The following is a 14,129-nucleotide window of genomic DNA, read 5'->3' on the forward strand; positions in this document are numbered from 1 at the left end:
GTCATGGCAGGGTCACAATCTGGATGTGTTTGACTCCACTGTATATAAAATGACTGTTTTGTTAAAAACCCTGCTGTTGCTATAGACCCCACTCCACCTCACCAGTTTATCCCAACCTTAGTCTTATTGAAGCAGCTTGATTGAAAGGCATGTTGGGAATAGACTGGAAACTCCAAGGTGCAATTAACATATTCGTTGTGAAAGGAACACCAAACAAGAAGAATGATAGAACTTCCACATTTACAGTAAACTCATTAGCATTCCTGAAAACACCATTAAATTGCTGTCTAGAACTGTATACAACACTTTTTACTTCCCATGCAATTAACTTCAACATTTCTTTGTGGTTTACTGTAATTGTAACTATTGGATCTGATTGTAATAAACTTTATTACAATATGTACTGCAACTACACTGTTTACTGCAGTAAATTGTGTGTAGTATATTTCACTACAGGAAGTAAATAAGCGCAAAGGACACTGCAGTCCTTATGTGTTGTGTAAATGGATTGTAATTATTACACTTTGTGTGATCATTCGTATTACTTTGTGAAATAGTGTGATCTCGGAATATGCAAATTGGTGAAATACTGCCCTTATAAAATATGCATTAACTATGTTCTGCTAGTATCCTGCCTTATAATTTTGGTTATCTTTTTAGTGAGCCCTGCCATCTAGTGGTTAAATAATTAATGTTCATGTAATTTTCACCATGGCTGTCATTTAACAGGACGTTGTATAATGTTTGTTTCTATTTTAGGAAGCTTATTAATGCAGAATTCATTCGGTTTTAAAAGAGATGTAATCAGGAACACATCGAAAAGTGACTACTGTGTTAATGCTAAATGCACTGTTACTGATGTAAACACAACCACTTCTGTTTTCTATGAAAAGTAAGAACACTCTGCAGTTTTTGCAAGTGTAAATATAATTCTTAGAATATTAAATAAATAAATAAATAAATAAACCGGAGTCCTTGCAGTAAGGTGCGAATAGCGTTATTATTTGGTACAATCGCAATACATTATCAATAGTGCGAATTGGTTCATATTGTGATATCATTGGTATGTCACAATGTCGCACGTTCGTTTTCGATACTCAAATCTCTTAATCACAAATCAGAGAAAGAAAATATGATTCCTGGGGATTTTTGAAAATCTTCGCTCTCCTATTCCAATTTTGCTTTGCCAAATTTTTTATTTTATTTTATTTTATTTTTTACTACATATCCCACGCACCCATCTTTCTATATAACATTTCCCTGTGTATCCGCATTTCCTGTCCTCCAGCAACACGGGTACCTGCATGACACAGTTTCACTTTCAGATACATAATGCTATAATAACTTCGAATGGTTGGTTACAGTAGGTAACACAACACAACATATCTCCAGGTAACCCTGCGGTTAACGGGTAAGATAACACGTTTCTTTTTATTATCTATGTGTATATTTTTGTTATCATAAGTACAGAGATGATTACATTTGATATTATAGGAGTGAACCCAGTGGATCTGTGTTGTAGCTGCGGTAGCGGATACAGCTGCTCGCCACTTCTTGGTTATGACATTTGAATATCGATACTGATATAGGGTTGTCATTTTAAATACTAGTCTTTAGTTTGTGGTATTAATACAAGAATCAAAACACTGTCAATATACAGATTGAGACAGCCTTTTGGGATAAATAATGATTCTATAAATGTTAAGAGGTGATGATCATTTATGATGACGTCAGACAAACAATCATCCATTTCCATTTGCACAGATGTAGCAGAAATCCGACACTACAGACAGCCGCTCGCAATTAATCTGTTTACAAGAAAACAGGCTGTTGTAACTGCATCTTATCCATGTCACAGACTCGGTATCTTCAGTGTGCGTTAGTTTAACGGTCAAGTCAGTGTGACAGACAGCTGTGTGAAAATATGTGCGTGAACATGAAATACAAATTAAAAGAAAGCACCATTGGACTCCAGAGGGAAGAAACAAACGTTATACATGTATATTGAAGTAGTTAGAAATGAAATACTGTAGTAACAGACATAAGAAGTAAAGGTAAACCAAATTTAACTAAGAATGAAGAAGCGCTAAAGCAGCGGTTCTCAAACCTAACTCTCAATTACTTAACTATACCCTTAATTGAACTATTAATTTGCGTAATTAGACAATTTTGCTTGTTTTCAGCCCTTAAACAGCTGCAGTTCAAGTTACTTATAAAATGGTATAGCTAACTTGAAATCTGAAACTGTTTAAGAGCTGAAAACAAGTAAACAGGTCTAATTAAGCAATTAAGGGTCTAGTTAAGTAATTGACAGCTCGGTGGAATGAAAACCAGCAGACACAGGGAGTCCCCAGGACCGAGTTTGAGAAGCCTTGCGCTAAAGGAATTAATAGACTCAGAGGATGACAGTATTATTAGAAGACCAGTAGATAAAGGTTTTGCTTGGTAGTAATGAACAAATATGAGTATATAAAAGCAGAAGGGACTGAAATTGCAAAATATAAATACAAACGAAGAAGTTTGGGGGGGGGGAGGTCGGCCAGTGTGTCCTTGGCTCACCGCGCACCAGCGACCCCTGTAGTCTGGCCGGGCGCCTACGGGCTTGCCTGTAAGTTGCCCTACAGCTGCGTTGTCCTCCGACGCTGTAGCTCTGAGGCGGCTGCATGGTGACTCTGCAGAGTGTAAAGAAGCAGGCTGCTGATGGCACATGCTTCGGAGGACAGCGTGTGTTCATCTTTGCCCCTCCCGAGTCAGCGCAGGGGTGGTAGCGGTGAGCTGAGCCTAAAAATAATTGGCCATTTCAAATTGGGGAGAAAATAATAAAAACTAATTGGCAACGACTAATTTAAAAAAAAAAAAAAAAGAACATGATACCTACAGAAGAAATATTAAGTATGATCAAGATAGTTTTAGAAAATAGTTATTTTACATTTGGAAATAGAAGTTTCAAACAGAATGATGGCACAGCAATAGGCTCCAAATTAGGTATGCATTTTGCAAGCACGTATATGGGCAAATGGGAGGAAATGTTATTGAGTACACTAAGCCCCTTTCACACTGGCACTCCTACCCGGGTCAGAATCCCACGTAGTGTGAAACCATACCTGAGTTGTACCCGAAAGCGAGACAAAATACATGACGGCCGTTTGAGCCTACGCAATAACAAACAGTCACTCCTGCGTGAACATTTCACTTCTGCAGGGAACATTTCTGTTTATTGTGTCTAGCCATATTTGTGTTGATTGAGACACAGCATGAGCCAGATTGCAGCAGGAATGTAGAAGCATTTGCTCTGATCAACATTTCGGCCGACGGTTCAATCCAGAGAAGCTTGGATGGAAGCGTCTGTAACAAGCTGCTTCCGGGGCATTGATATGCGCATTGTGTACTTACTTCTCTCACCCATTTCAACCCTGCTTTATCAAAAGCAGTGTGAAATCACGTACCCGACCTGCATGACTCTGGGTCCTTAGTGAAAGGGGCTCTAGACAAGAAACCGTTAGAATACATAAGACATGTGGATGACATATTTGGAATATGGACACATGGAGAAGAATCTCTTGTACAGTTTCATAAATTAGCAAATTATATCCATCCTAATGTTTTGTTGGATCTAGGTGGACAAAATCTGAAATTGAATGCTTAGACACCTTGGTTAAACTTGATCAAGGATCTATTAAAACAGATCTTTACTCAAAACCTACTGATATGCATCAGTACCTACATATGTCATCTGCACAACCTATCTATACTAAAATAGAAATTCCTAACGGATGGGGTAATCTGTTCTGATGAAAAATTATTACAAAAAACAGAAAGGAATTAAAAATAAATTAAGAAAAGAGGATGTAAAGAACAAATTATTGAGAGAATTGATAAGAAAAGGGAAGAGAGGGTCAAGAGTATCATTAATAATTACATATACTAAATTATTACCCAACATTTCAAAAACAAATTTGGAAGCATTTACGTATACTTCATAATTCAGAAAAAATGCCAAAAATATTTCCAGAAGCACCGATCGTAGCTTTTAGAAGGGATGCAAATTTGACTGACGTTTTAGTCCACAGTAAACATAAAGGTATCATAGATGCATTAAGAGACACTGAAATCTGTAAAAGCACATGTAAAGTATAAGATAAAAGTGAAATTGCAAATAAAGAACATAAATATTCAGTCTTAAAAAATCTGTCATGCAAGGATAGCAACCTTGTATATGGTATATTTTGCATAAAATGTAATACCATAAAATATGTTGGAAAGACAGGTACATCATAAAGAATACAGAACAGCCAATCAAATATAAGAAATAAAGTAAATGAACCAATAGTTCAGCACTTTACAAGGAACAGACACACCATGGATGACCTAAAGTTTGTGGTTTTAGAAAAAATAAAATTAGATAAAGTACAGTATAGAAGAATAAAAGAAAATACATGAATAAATAGACTAGATACCATGATGCCTGAAGGTTTAAATAGAAAGGAACAGTAGATCATTACATCATTAGCTATATGGTGAATGACATCACAAAGACATTAGATTTAAAGAGAAATAAATGTGGTAACCATGGCATCAGAAGCCTATAAATGCCTCTAATGTTTGTTTTCAAACACACTTTCCCTTGACAAACGTATGTTAAACATACCGAAATGTTGGGAATTGTCTCTTTGAGCAAAAACTTATATAGAGAGCCAACTTCCCAACGTTTTGGTATGCTTAACATACCTGTGGTTGTATTAAACAATATATCCCCTTCTCTACTTAGATAAATGGCACGCCTTGATTAGCAAATAGGGTTTAAACTAAGCAGGTAATCATTTTCAGTTACTGTATTAAGTTAAAGTCAATTGGAAGTACAGTATGAAGCTAATACCTTCAGTTGAATCGGCCATATCAACATATGTGGATTCCTGTATTGGTCTGACGCATGCCAAACAGCCACACTATAAGCACCAGCTTCATTGTGTGCCATATCGAATTGACAAGCTGTCCAACTAGGCAGGATGGATAAACCACGCAATCATATGAATTGAAGTGGTTAGGTGCATTCTATTCCTGACAAAATCTAGATACATTTAATAACTTTAAAAACACGTAATAGATTTTGAAATACGAATAGAAACATATTGGTAATAGATTCAATAGTTAACGTTTAGTCTAAATGTTTGCCACTTGATTTATTATGGTTCATTAAAGAATGTCTGTAACGTTTCAGCAGAATTGGCCAAACAGATTTAGACTACAGTCTTCCTTCAGAACATTCAGAAAGAAATACGTAAAACACATGAAACTTAAACACACATATCATCAAGGTTGGGGATACTGCTTTTCATTATCCCACACAGGCAATTCTCAAACAATTATTCACTTGTGTTTTAACACAACTTGGTATGGGCATGACATCATCACACTGGTGACATTAAAAAAATAAATAAAAAAAAAGTCATAAAGAACTTTATACTACCCCTGTTGCCTCAAAAGGTCTCTCAAACATGTCTTCTCACCTAAATTAAGTTGGTACATTAACATGCACCCCTGCAACACAGGGGAACATTTTCATGGTTACACTCTTGTGTACCAGCTGGACTTAGAGGGAAGACATGTTTGAGAGCCATTTTGTGGCCACAGAGGTGATTGAAACTTCAGTCACCAGGATATTGTGACTGAAACAGAGTGCAAGTGATTGTAAACAATAAGTAGACTTTAACATAAATGACATGTCCAATCCATAACCAGTTGACCTATTTAAATGTGTGAACACGTGTGAGTATTTGAAGATCCAGTGATTTGAACCCACTCTCTCCCTCCTCCGACACAGTTTTCTAGTTTTCTAGCAGTTTTCATGTGGCATGTAAGTTTTGACTTGCACTGTTAAAAAGCTTTCTGATTTCCAAGTTCTGCATTAGCTGTAGTCCTTTTTTTTTTAAAAAAAATACAACTACAACAGCCTGTTTTATTTTTTCGCCTAACATCTAATGCTTTACCACGTTTGGTTACCTGTAAGTCAGGACAGAGGAACAACCTCATAGACGAAAGGAATCAGTAGGAGACTGAATCATTCTCCACCCCTTCAATGCCTAAAAACAGACATGCTTTGTATGCTTTACTTAAACATAATTTAAAGTACTGTACATAAGGCATTCAAACTTATAGCTTTATTTAAACAAGCAAGGTACCAGATTTCATTTTTGGTGTTTTATAACTTTCAAACCTGAATATCTACATACCTGTATCAAATGGAAGTGCATGACAGGTAAGATTTATGGAATCATTTATTTAGCTCCTCCTTTAAGATCCTCTTTTTAATTAGGCTAAAGCATGGCCTGTCCACTGAACTAATTTCCCTTAGATAAATGTACCATAGTAAAAGCATAGCAAAGTGTACTAAAACACAATGAAACATGGTAAACATTGTAAAGCCAAGAGAGATATGGTAAAGCATATTGAAAACATGGCAAACTATGTAAAATTCATGTGCAAACCTTTATAAGGGTTACCCTACACCCATGCATATTATACAGAATACACAGTAGCCTACCCACTATGTACTAGGTTACATTTTTTCTGATCTCTCTCACCCAATGAAACTACATTTGCAATCTACAGCAGACCTTTGCACACCATAATGAAGAGGTATTGTGTTTCCAGCCTGACTAAAGTACTGCTGGCACACAGGTGTGCTTCTGGTGGTAGCTTCCTTATAATATCATGCAGCTTTATTATGTCTGCTGAAGAGGTTTCAGTTAATCAGTAAAGTGCGTTTGGGCTGACTTTTACAAACAATAAAAGCAACCTCACTCGTTACTGTGTTCTGGATGGTATGGTGTCCACTGTATGCTTATATACAGTAGGTATGTGTTGTCAATTCAGAAAGTTTGTGCTAGTCATCAGAAGCGGGAACTTAAAAGCATGGATACGTATCATTTGTGAAATTGGTGCGCAATAACTGAATTTGTGTGAGATGTTGAGAGAAGTTGTTCTTCATCTGTGTCTGGTTATTAAGTATGATACATGAAGCTACAAATATTTAACTACAGATCGTTAAAAATGACAGATAAGATGGGGTTGATTTACACATAACTGATTAAAGAGAGGTAAACAGACCAAAGTACACCCAGCTAGCTAACTTCCTCATATACTGTAGCCTAAAACAAGCGCAAAATAAAACTAAACGTGGCTGGCTAGCAGAGGAGCATACGGTAAAAGGAAACACAGAATATACAGTAATCAATTATTATTACAAAATACCATAGCTAACAAAAAGGAGTCCATGCATATTCCTGTAGCCAATGTCCGTACTGTTAACTTGCAGCCACTCCCTTTCTGTCTGCTCTGGTAGCCAGAGGCTGAGCCTCTACATTCAGACTTTCTGTTCTAATGCAAACTGCCAGAAATCGTAATGTTTACCTGAGTGTTGTAAGAGTTTATAGATGATCCATTAAGGACCTGTGTTTTTAATATTAATTTCTTTGAGAATGATTTAAGAACACAACAACAGATACGATGGCTATTAGATTGAAAGCAAAACAAACTCCATCATTTTAATTAATGAAAGACTTGTATTATAAATATGATAAACAGCTTTGCCCAATCCAATGCAAAGTGCGAAAGGATCACAAAACCCACTAAATCACTATGAACTTTGTTGTGCTGTAGGTCACTGTATCAGATGGAGCTTTGTCATGAAGTCAGTTATATATATATACAGTACTGTGCAAAAGTTTTAGGCAGGTGTGAAAAAATGCTGTAAAGTAAGAATGCTTTCAAAAATAGACATGTTAATAGTTTATATTTATCAATTAACAAAATGCAAAGTGAGTGAACAGAAGAAAAATCTACATCAAATCAATATTTGGTGTGACCACCCTTTGCCTTTAAAACAGCATCAATTCTTCTAGGTACACTTGCACACAGTTTTTGAAGGAACTCGGCAGGTAGGTTGGCCCAAACATCTTGGAGAACTAACCACAGTTCTTGTGTGGATTTACGCAGCCTCAGTTGCTTCTCTCTCTTCATGTAATCCCAGACATACTCGATGATGTTGAGATCAGGGCTCTGTGGGGGCCATACCATCACTTCCAGGACTCCTTGTTCTTCTTTACGCTGAAGATAGTTCTTAATGACTTTCGCTGTATGTTTGGGGTCGTTGTCATGCTGCAGAATAAATTTGGGGCCAATCAGATGCCTCCCTGATGGTATTGCATGATGGATAAGTATCTGCCTGTACTTCTCAGCATTGAGGAGACCATTAATTCTGACCAAATCCCCAACTCCATTTGCAGAAATGCAGCCCCAAACTTGCAAGGAACCTCCACCATGCTTCACTGTTGCCTGCAGACACTCATTCGTGTACCACTCTCCAGCCCTTCGGTGAACAAACTGCCTTCTGCTACAGCCACGTATTTCAAATTTTGACTCATCAGTCCAGAGCACCTGCTGCCATTTTTCTGCACCCCAGTTCCTGTGTTTTCGTGCATAGTTGAGTCGCTTGGCCTTGTTTCCACGTCGGAGGTAATGCTTTTTGGCCGCAAGTCTTCCATGAAGGCCACTTCTGACCAGACTTCTCCAGACAGTAGATGGGTGTACCAGGGTCCCACTGTTTTCTGCCAATTCTGAGCTGATGGCACTGCTGGACATCTTCCGATTGTGAAGGGAAGTAAGCATGATGTGTCTGTCATCTGCTGCAGTAAGTTTCCTTGGCCGACCACTGCGTCTACGGTCCTCAACGTTGCCCGTTTCTTTGTGCTTCTTCAAAAGAGCTTGGACAGCACATCTGGAAACCCCTGTCTGCCTTGAAATTTCTGCCTGGGAGAGACCTTGCTGATGCAGTATAACTACCTTGTGTCTTGTTGCTGTGCTCAGTCTTGCCATGGTGTATGACTTTTGACAGTAAACTGTCTTCAGCAACCTCACCTTGTTAGCTGAGTTTGGCTGTTCCTCACCCAGTTTTATTCCTCCTACACAGCTGTTTCTGTTTCAGTTAATGATTGTGTTTCAACCTACATATTGAATTGATGATCATTAGCACCTGTTTGGTATAATTGTTTAATCATACACCTGACTATATGCCTACAAAATCCTTGACTTTGTGCAAGTGTACCTAGAAGAATTGATGCTGTTTTGAAGGCAAAGTGTGGTCACACCAAATATGAATTTGATTTAGATTTTTCTTCTGTTCACTCACTTTGCATTTAGTTAATTGATAAATATAATCTATTAACATGTCTATTTTTGAAAGCATTCTTACTTTACAGCATTTTTTCACACCTGCCTAAAACTTTTGCACAGTACTGTGTATATATATATATATATATATATATATATATATATATATATATATATATATATATATATATATATATATATATTTAGACACACACACACACACTGCAGTGTTTACACTTCCCCACCCCCACCCCACCCCCCCAACACTAATTTTTAATAACTGCTGGGCTTAAAAATCCTCAAATTATGATTCATAATATCTAATTTCTATCTTTGCTCCACAATAATACATCAAGAATATCCTTCATCTGTGTCATTTTTTTGTTCCTGAATGCTTTATTTGTTCACATAAATACTGAATCTGAAACTACATATCTTTAAACTACATGAAAATTCTGTTAAAGAGGAAGGCAAAAATGGTGAAACTAGTGGTCGGGTAAGTGTTTATTTTAATCTATTTAGGCAGGCTGCCAACATTTTTGCATAACTTGAAAGATAGTTGAGTATACAGACTTGTGTGTGTTAGAACAGGAAAAGCACTACACAACAGCACAATCTTGCACTTGACCTTCAAATATGCCGTTATACAGTTCTTTAATCAAATTGTCTTTTAGATCTTTGATTGATATGCACTTACTGTAGGCCAAAAATTGAATACCATAATTGTGTAATAATGTTTTCTTTGCATGCAGGTTTTCCTTCGACTGGAAAGCTGGCTTTGAATTTTAAACGCAGGTCCAATCTTGAAGGGACAGTTTGAAGAGAAAAATCAGGAAACAAGAGGAATAATACAAGACTAGCTACAACAGAAAAGTGTAGCATAATTACAGTAAGTGGGATTTAGTTTTTTGTTGCAATTTGAGGAACAAAAAAGCACCTTAATGGTGTTCATTAATTATTATTTTATTTCTTAGCAGATGCCCTTATCCAGGGCGAATTACAATTGTTACAAGATATCACATTATTTTTTACATACAATTACCCATTTATACAGTTAGATTTTTACTGGAGCAATCTAGGTAAAGTACCTTGCTCAAGGGTACAGCAGCAGTGTCCCCCACCTGGGATTGAACCCACGACCCTCCGGTCAAGAGTCCAGAGCCCTAACCACTACTCCACACTGCTGTCCAGTTGTGGTAATCCCAGTTCATCACAGGTGGCCCTTTCAGGTTGTTCTAGCTATTATTTCTGGTACATTTGTATCAGTCAGTGTTGGACTGGAAGTTTGTGTTGTGGTACATTGGAATGCAGCAATGTTAACACAGCCCAGGGACGCTGTGTTAAAGAGCAATATGAGGTTCGGTAGTGATGCAGGTCATGCATTACTTATCTGTGTCGCACACTGCTTGTTATCTAGTTATCTGTCCACTGGTGTGCAATGGAGAACATGTACTGCTAACCACTGTATATGTCGACAGTCTGTACTTTCCAGGGCTGTAAATGGTCTAAATAGTTACATATTTCTGAATATGATTGAATTCTACTCTGCTTATGCCCTATAAAAAGTATTACAGATGGGTGCAAAATGAATACATGTATCTTATTAAATTAGAAGGTTATCTAAAGGCCTTTGACCACTTCATAGCTGGGAATTTGTCTAATTTCTGTATAATATTTCAGAATATCTTACCAGAAATGTATACTGGTTTGCCATTTCAATCTTTTCCACAATGACCTTAAACACAAACTTAAAACACATACTGTATGTTGTTTACTCAAAATTGTGCAACATGTAATATACCTGTTGCTATGGCTTGTATAGTTACCAATGAAGCCTCTTGTTAGTCTTTTTAGTGCTTTGCTGTCCTTATTGAGTGTTTCAAAAGAATCCGGCAGACGTAGGGATTTTCCTGCGCAACTTCTTGTAAGCCAAAAGCCAAAACAAAAGTATCCTTATTCATTACTGTATGAGATCCACCAAAACATATTTTTGCTTTTTTAACCTGTAACACTGACTCAATAAGTCAATTGTATTAATTGGATTACTGTCTAATAAATACCAGGTGAAAATGTGTATTATTAGTAGTATTGTAATGCAGTTGTTATTATAATATTATAACGTTTTCAGGTACACCCTTATGGAATCAGATGGATACAGTATTTGTAGAAACGGGGGTGACAGACCATGTTATTTAGAATAACAAGAGGGGAAAGAGCACAGGGTAGGCAGAAGGATGGGGGGAGGGAAAGGATCAAAACACACACACACACTCTGAACTGAAACCGCAGCTCCGCGGCAGTCGTCTCTCGGACTTTGACAAATGGATGGACAAAAGTCTGTGTATCCTGAGAACTACAGTAACTTGTGCTAAAGAATGTCCAAACCAAGTTATAATCATAACTGAATGTTGTTCTTTAGTGACGTCCTGTATTAAACCCCAAAGTACCTTGCTAAAGAAAGTCCTTGATGGGTTTCATCACAGTTGGACAATCTGTATATACTGTAAAGCTCTAAATACTGTGGATACTTTCACTGTATACCAATCAGGGGAAAAATGGTGATTTCCAAGCACTGATGAATTTTTCAAGGTGCAAAACCCACAGTACTATAGTTCAGTGGTTCTAAAACTTTTTAGACTTTTGGAATCTAAAATAACATTAGGTCATCGCAGATTAGTGCTAATCAAGGTCAATGAAACCAGCAAGATGACTACTTCCTCATTGACAAAGAAGGTCTTCTGACTTGGTTAGTGGTCAGTATTGACCTCTTTTTACTCCCACTTTCTAAGCAGTAAATGTAGGTGATATGCAGAACCTCTTAATTTACAATCATATTACCCTTTTTGTCATAATTCATGTGTGCAGCTGCATAAACAAATCTGTGTGACTACTAACTTCTAATGTATTGTGCAGCCGCTGTCGTGCAAAACAGTATTTTTTGATGTTTTCTATGCTTCTGGAGCCAACGCGGTTTAAGTGATAAATGAATGTTAGCTACAGTAGTGACAGTCAGTGCAAAAAACAGGGCTAAAGGCCATGTTGGTTCATCTTACTTCTTTTAAGATTCAAATGGTTCTCTTGATGTCATACTAACTATGTATCATAGTGTCATATAGTCTATATTGTTTGTCTGTTTATCACATGTAATAAAAAAGTTCAACAGTGTTGTAATTCATCCCTGCATGCGGAATATACGGTTGTGTGTGTGTGTGTGTGTGTGTGTGTGTGTCTATATATATATATATATATATACATACAGTACTGTGCAAAAGTTTTAGGCAGGTTTGAAAAAATGCTGTAAAAATAGACATGTTAATAGTTTATATTTATCAATTAACAAAATGCAAAGTGAGTGAACAGAAGAAAAATCTACATCAAATCAATATTTGGTGTGACCACCCTTTGCCTTTAAAACAGCATCAATTCTTCTAGGTACACTTGCACACAGTTTTTGAAGGAACTCGGCAGGTAGGTTGGCCCAAACATCTTGGAGAACTAACCACAGTTCTTGTGTGGATTTAGGCAGCCTCAGTTGCTTCTCTGTCTTCATGTAATCCCAGACATACTCGATGATGTTGAGATCAGGGCTCTGTGGGGGCCATACCATCACTTCCAGGACTCCTTGTTCTTCTTTACGCTGAAGATAGTTCTTAATGACTTTCGCTGTATGTTTGGTGTCGTTGTCATGCTGCAGAATAAATTTGGGGCCAATCAGATGCCTCCCTGATGGTATTGCATGATGGATAAGTATCTGCCTGTACTTCTCAGCATTGAGGAGACAATTAATTCTGACCAAATCCCCAACTCCATTTGCAGAAATGCAGCCCCAAACTTGCAAGGAACCTCCACCATGCTTCACTGTTGCCTGCAGACACTCATTCGTGTACCGCTCTCCAGCCCTTCGGCGAACAAACTGCCTTATGCTACAGCCACATATTTCAAATTTTGACTCATCAGTCCAGAGCACCTGCTGCCATTTTTCTGCACCTCAGTTCCTGTGTTTTCGTGCATAGTTGAGTCGTTTGGCCTTGTTTCCACGTCGGAGGTAATGCTTTTTGGCCGCAAGTCTTCCATGAAGGCCACTTCTGACTAGACTTCTCCAGACAGTAGATGGGTGTACCAGGGTCCCACTGTTTTCTGCCAATTCTGAGCTGATGGCACTGCTGGACATCTTCCGATTGCGAAGGGAAGTAAGCATGATGTGTCTTTCATCTGCTGCAGTAAGTTTCCTTGGCCGACCACTGCGTCTACGGTCCTCAACGTTGCCCGTTTCTTTGTGCTTCTTAAAAAGAGCTTGGACAGCACATCTGGAAACCCCTGTCTGCCTTGAAATTTTTTGCCTGGGAGAGACCTTGCTGATGCAGTATAACTACCTTGTGTCTTGTTGCTGTGCTCAGTCTTGCCATGGTGTATGACTTTTGACAGTAAACTGTCTTCAGCAACCTCACCTTGTTAGCTGAGTTTGGCTGTTCCTCACCCAGTTTTATTCCTCCTACACAGCTGTTTCTGTTTCAGTTAATGATTGTGTTTCAACCTACATATTGAATTGATGATCATTAGCACCTGTTTGGTATAATTGTTTAATCATACACCTGACTATATGCCTACAAAATCCCTGACTTTGTGCAAGTGTACCTGGAAGAATTGATGCTGTTTTGAAGGCAAAGGGTGGTCACACCAAATATGGATTTGATGTAGATTTTTCTTCTGTTCACTCACTTTGCATTTAGTTAATTGATAAATATAATCTATTAACATGTCTATTTTTGAAAGCATTCTTACTTTACAGCATTTTTTCACACCTGCCTAAAACTTTTGCACAGTGCTATTCTTTACAATGCTTATCTATGCTGTACCATGATGTCACTATGCTTTATCACAGAGGGATTTAAAGCGACCACTGATTTAAAGTCTGCACACTTACAGCCTCTGACATTGGCGCATTAGAAGAGACACACTTG

The 14,129-nt window shown here is 37.7% G+C and overlaps 1 protein-coding gene across 1 annotated transcript in view; it reads left to right on the forward strand.

Moving 5' to 3' along the window:
• Window positions 1-1,284: 1,284 nt before the first annotated feature.
• Window positions 1,285-14,129, forward strand: part of LOC117399559 (STARD3 N-terminal-like protein) — a 21,214-nt gene continuing 8,369 nt past the window's right edge. The window contains exons 1-2 of the mRNA XM_033998834.3: window positions 1,285-1,411; window positions 9,921-10,057. The gene's annotated coding sequence lies outside the window, so the exon portion shown is untranslated. The remainder of the gene's footprint in view (window positions 1,412-9,920; window positions 10,058-14,129) is intronic.

Source organism: Acipenser ruthenus, chromosome 4, assembly GCF_902713425.1.
Source record: "Acipenser ruthenus chromosome 4, fAciRut3.2 maternal haplotype, whole genome shotgun sequence".
Classification (NCBI taxonomy): domain Eukaryota; kingdom Metazoa; phylum Chordata; class Actinopteri; order Acipenseriformes; family Acipenseridae; genus Acipenser; species Acipenser ruthenus.